The sequence below is a fragment of the Triticum dicoccoides genome, chromosome 2A, assembly GCF_002162155.2.
Source record: "Triticum dicoccoides isolate Atlit2015 ecotype Zavitan chromosome 2A, WEW_v2.0, whole genome shotgun sequence".
In the NCBI taxonomy this organism is placed as follows: Eukaryota; Viridiplantae; Streptophyta; class Magnoliopsida; order Poales; family Poaceae; genus Triticum; species Triticum dicoccoides.
The window spans coordinates 151,214,200-151,220,388 of NC_041382.1; positions in this window are offsets into that span (position 1 = coordinate 151,214,200).

A 6,189-nucleotide genomic window follows, 5' to 3' on the forward strand; every position below is an offset into this window, starting at 1 on the left:
AAAAAAATGAGAGAAAAAGAGAGAAGGGGCAATGCTACTATCCTTTTACCACACTTGTGCTTCAAAGTAGCACCATGATCTTCTTGATTGAGAGTCTCCTATGTTGTCACTTTCATATACTAGTGGGAATCTTTCATTACAGAACTTGGCTTGTATATTCCAATGATGGGCTTCCTCAAAATGCCCTAGGTCTTCGTGAGCAAGCGAGTTGGATGCACACTGTCGGTGTCAAAACTGGCGGATCTCGGGTAGGGGGTCCCGAACTGTGCGTCAAGGCCGGATGGTAACAGGAGACAAGGGACACGATGTTTTTTACCCAGGTTCGGGCCCTCTCGATGGAGGTAAAACCCTACTCCTGCTTGATTAATATTGATGATATGGGTAGTACAAGAGTAGATCTACCACGACATCAAGGAGGCTAAACCCTAGAAGCTAGCCTATGGTATGATTGTTGTGTATGGAGTTGATTGCCTACGGACTATAACCCTCCGGTTTATATAGACACCGGATAGGGTTAGGGTTACGTAGAGTCGGTTACAATGGTAGGAGATCTTGAATATCCGCATCGCCAAGCTTGCCTTCCACACCAAGGAAAGTCCCATCCGGACACGGGACGAAGTCTTCAATCTTGTATCTTCATAGTCCAGGAGTCCGGCTGAAGGTATAGTCCGGCTACCCGAACACCCCCTAATCCAGGACTCCCTCAGTAGCCCCCGAACTAGGCTTCAATGACGATGAGTCCGGCGCGTAGATTGTTCGGCATTGCAAGGCGGGTTCTTCTCCAAATCTTGTGTACATGTAGGAATAATGTCCGATTTTTGTAATGTAGTGCTCCTCGGCTTCCACGTCCAATAATGGTCGTCTTCCACGTGTTCAAATGAATGCGAAAAGCCGGGGTGTTTTTTCATCCACACCCCTAGCCGTATAAACAAGCCGCCTATTTAACGGGATGGGGATTTAGGTCCAAACCACATCTTCTCCTTTCCACGAGTTATCATCAGAGCGCTTCCAGCAAAGGTCCATTCCAACATGACCAGCCGCCGCAGCTCCTCCCCTCGCCCCTCCGGTCCCAAACCCGGGGACTGGGAGAGTTGCACCATCCCGCATAGCGAGTTAGCGTCACTTCATGCCAAGGGATTTCTCCCTCAGGCATACATGGTCCCGGTCTGAGCCAGTCTCGCTACCTACAATGGCGAAAACAAGCGGAGAGCACCCCCAATCCTTCTAAAGGAGAGCGGGTGTGCCTCGTCCCCTATCTAATAAGGGGACTGGGATTTCGAATTCATCCATTTCTTCGAGGACAATACCTTGGTAGCCATCACGGCTGATTACCCAGGGTTAATCCCGGCCTCCCAGGTGACAGAAACTGGAGTCTCATTCCCTTGAGAGAGATTCTACTCTCACGTATTCCGGTGTTTCTGACGACAACCATGTTTTGAAGGGGAGATTTCCGAGGCAGGAGGCCGAACCTGCGGCGGCTAGCCAACGAGGGGCCGCAGGGCCCCGTGGGGCAAAAAGGAATGTAGTCTGGACTGAGATGCCCGCGCAAAGGTATAGCGCACCCTCTGTTTCCCTGGTGTTATTCTGTCAGGGCATATTAACGTTCGTGCTATCTTTAGAACGAAGAGACCTCGCCGGACTACATCCGGAGAGGTTGCCAATCGCGCCTCCACCAGCCAGGCTCCAACGTCTGGCCAGGAAGCGGAGGCGAGCACAAGGCGCGCACCGGACGCTCCTTCGACAAAAGATGCGGACAAGTTGTCTGCCACAAATTCTGAAGTGGAGAGTGCCATGAACCACAGGCGTCGCCGGATAGTTCTACGCGACGCTTGTTTCTCCCAATAGGCTTTAGATGCCTTTAATTCAGGAGATGCGTACCTCTGTGCCGCTCAAAATGGTTTAGCCAGAGCCACGGAGCAGTATGTAAAAGACATATAGGTAAGAAAATTTTGGTCAACTATATATATACCAGTAGCCCCCGAGACTTGAAATAGTTAGAGCAACTGATTTAAGGATCATTTAATATGCAGCTTCTTACAGAGAAGAATACCGTACTGTCCCAGGAGCTGCAGAAGTGCAAGGCCCAACTAGAGGCCGCACTAGCCGCAGCAGGGGAGCCCAAAGAGACCCCCTCAGGTAAGATACACTTCGAAAGATTAGTATTGTGCGGTGTGGGTGCAAATCTGACAAATCATATTGCAGATGGCGCCGGACTAGATCCGGACAAGCAACAACTCTTACGCCAGCTAAAGGCCGGTGAGAGTATGTTGACAAAGGTGAGGCGAGAGAAGAATGATCTTCAGGATGCCAACACCAAGCTGGACGTCGAACTTAAAGATGTTCGTGGCCAGCTGTCGGACTCCACGAAGGAGAATCAGCGGCTTCGACGCGGCATTTTTAGTAAGTGCTTGAACGAACTTTGAAAAAAGAGTTCGGCGAGGAAGTCGACTAACAGAGTAATGTCTGTAGGTATGCTCACAGGTCGTCCTGCAGAGGAGATGCCCGGTTCTAGGGGTGACCTTCTTCCCGAACTCATGCAACTGCACGAGTGAATTCGGCAGGCGATGCGAGGCGTTGCCCAAGCCTTATGGCCTACCCACTCCATGCCCGAGGGCCTTGGAGAGCTTGCGGAGAAGCTGAAGGGAGCTCGGCGGCACTTCCGGTTGTGGAAGATATTGGCCTGCTGACAAGGCGCTAGGGAGGCCTGGGCCATGGTGAAGACCCGTTTTACGAAGTCTGACCCAAACCACATGGCCGAGGTCGGACCAGTGGGGCCTGACGGGAAGGAGATCCCTGTAAGCTTAGTATACGGCCAAGTAGAGTTAGCCGCGAAGTATTCCTAGCAGGACTGTAAATTAGACAACCTGTTAGATGGTATAGAAGAGGAATACAATCAGTCAGAATGACTATGTAATTTTGAATTGACATGTGTAATGGCTTCTAGCCGGATTGTAGATCGTTTGTCGTTGCCGACCTTTTCGCTTCAACCTCGGGACCTGACGGTCCGGAGTGTGTCCGAATACCATAGCGGTTATATAAGAACCATGGTATGCGTGGAGACCAGGCGTAGGGGTCATTAGTGCTTTATCAGACAAGTGCCCAACTAGTTATGTTATATTACATGGTTAGTAAGAAACATCTTCCAGAGAGAATAGTTCCGGTAGGGGTTCCTTTCGCTGGGAGGCATGCCCTAAAGTGCATGTCCGGACTAGTAAAAAGATGCAGAAAAAAGCATCTGGGGGCGCATAAAATGAGTAAAAAAATCATCTTTTATCTCGCCGGCCGAATATTCCCTTAAGAACGCTAGCTTTCGGCTTCACCCAGTCTGAGGTACACATCCGGCTGACCCGGCAGTAACAATCGTAGAGGTGCTCCCTTTACCGCCTAGCCGAACAATCGGGAACGTAGGGGTAAGCACAGGAGCCAGGCAACCCAGCTTGGCCAAAACTTAAGTCATATCGATGCATATAATGGTGAAGAAAAAGGTACATGCGGAAGTTTGACACATGTGTTGGGCGTGAAGCCTGTATAAATAAGCTTCTGTTAAAGAAGCCCCCAGGTTTAATGAGCGCGAGTGGCGCGTCACTAGATGAGCCTTTAAGGGCTATAAAAGAAAAGAGGGGAAGGAGAGAAATGTAAGACAGAAAAATGCAAAAAATGGACAGAGGAAGGAGACGAACACAGAGTCCGGCGCTAGGCATAGAATCTTCGGAGACGGGTGGCGTTCCACGGGTTCGGCTCGAGTCGGTTATCCGACGCATCTCGCAGGCAGTACGCCCTGCCAGTCAGGACTTGGTCGATTATGAATGGACCTTCCCACTTGGGCTTGAGTTTGTCCTTTTTCTTATCCGGCAGGTGTAGAACTAGTTCGCCAACATTGTAATTTTTGGCCCGTACTTCTCTGGTTTGATATCTTCGGGCCTGCTGTTGATAAAATGCGGAACGGGCTTTTGCCACGTCACGCTCCTCCTCCAGGGCATCCAAGTTGTCCTGCCGATCGAGCTCGGCTTCTCTTTCTTCGTACATGCGCACTCTAGGTGAGTCATGAATTATGTCGCAGGGCAGAACTGCCTCTGCGCCGTACACCATAAAAAATGGTGTGTATCCGGTGGTGCGATTTGGCGTGGTCCGCAGCCCCCATAGCACGGAGTCGAGCTCCTCTACTCAGTGCGTGTTAGATTCCTTGAGGGACTGCACCAGTCTGGGTTTAATGCCGCTCATGATAAGACCATTTGCACGTTCGACCTGGCCGTTGGTTTGTGGGTGATAGACGGAAGCATAATCAAGCTTGATGCCCATGTTTTTGCACCAGAGTTTTACCTCGTCGGCGGTAAAGTTTGTACCGTTATCGGTTATGATGCTATGGGGGACGCCATAACGGTGTACAACCCCGGATATGAAGTCTATCACGGGTCCAGATTCAGCCGTTTTAACAGGCTTGGCTTCTATCCATTTGGTGAATTTATGCACCATGACCAGTAGGTATTTTTTCTATCGGTCCCACCTTTAAGGGGTCCGACCATGTCAAGCCCCCAGACCGCAAAAGGCCAGGTGATGGGTATAGTTTGGAGTGCGGTGGGTGGCATATGGCTTTGGTTGGCAAAAAGTTGGCAACCAGCGCATCGTTGAACTAGGTCCTGAGTGTCTGCCCAGGCCGTCGGCCAATAAAAGCCTGTACGGAAAGCCTTGCTAACAAGGGACCGAGCAGCGGCGTGGTGACCACCGAGTCGGGCATGAATTTCAGCCAGAAGGTTCCGCCCTTCCTCTTCGGAGATGCACCTTTGAAGGACTCCGGTAGCGCTTTTCTTATAAAGCTCTCCCTCATGGACTCTATAGGCTTTAGATCGCCGCACTATGCAGCGGGCCTCGTTTTGGTCCTACGGGAGTTCCTGCCTAGTAAGGTAGGCTAGGAATGGTTCTGTCCACGGGGCGATGACCGCCAATATTACGTGGCCTGAAGGTGTAATTTCATTGGTAGAGCCTCCAATTGTGTTAGATTGTTCGACGTCGAGTTGTGCGGCTGGGTCCGGGCTGTTATTTGCGGGTTCCCCCTCCCATGCTACGGATGGCTTGAACAATCTTTCCAAAAAGATGTTGGGGGGACTGCATCACGTTTTGCTCCGATGCGTGCCAGGACGTCCGCTGCTTGGTTGTTTTCTCGGGCTATATGGTGAAACTCCAGCCCTTCGAACCGAGCTGACATTTTTAGGACGACGTTGTGGTAAGCTGCCATTTTTGGGTCCTTGGCGTCGAAGTCTCCATTTATTTGGGATATCGCGAGGTTTGAATCCCAACGTACCTCTAGGCGCTGGATACCCATGGATACTGCTATCCGGAGACCATGTAGGAGGGCCTCATATTCGGCTGCATTGTTGGAATCCGTGTACATGATCTGGAGCACATATTGGACTGTGTCTCCTGTGGGGGACGTCAGGACGACGCCAGCCCCCAGTCCGGCCAACATTTTGGAGCCGCCGAAATGCATGATCCAGTTTGAATATGTGCCGTACTCTTTAGGGAGCTCGGCCTCCGTCCATTCTGCGACCAAGTCGGCCAAAACTTGCGATTTAATAGCTCGCCGTGGCTTATTGGTTATATCGAACGGGAGAAGCTTGATGGCCCATTTTGCAATCCGGCCCATTGCATCGCGGTTGTTGATAATATCGTTTAGTGGCACTTCCGAGGCTACTGTTATGGAACACTCTTGATAGTAGTGTCGTAGCTTCCGGGATGCCATGAATACCGCGTATGCAATCTTTTGATAATGCGGGTACTGTGATTTGCATGGAGTGAGGACAGTGGACACGTAGTAGACCGGCCTTTGAAGGGTGAATTTGTGTCCGTCCGTTTCCCGCTCAACAACGAGCACTGCGCTGACAACTTGGTGTGTTGCCGCAATGTACAATAACATTGGTTCGCCGGTGATTGGCGCGGCCAGGACTGGGTTTGTTGCCAATATGGCTTTTATTTCATCAAGTCCGGCCGTGGCGGCATCCGTCCACTCGAAGTGTTCGGTGCTCCGAAGGAGGCGATAAAGGGGTAGTGCCTTTTCTCCCAAGCAGGAGATGAAGCGGCTTAAAGCCGCCACGCACCCGGTTAATTTTTGTATTTGTTTAAGGTCCTTTGGGACATCCAATTGTGACAAAGCTCGGATCTTGGCTGGGTTTCCTTTGATTCCTCTACCGGATA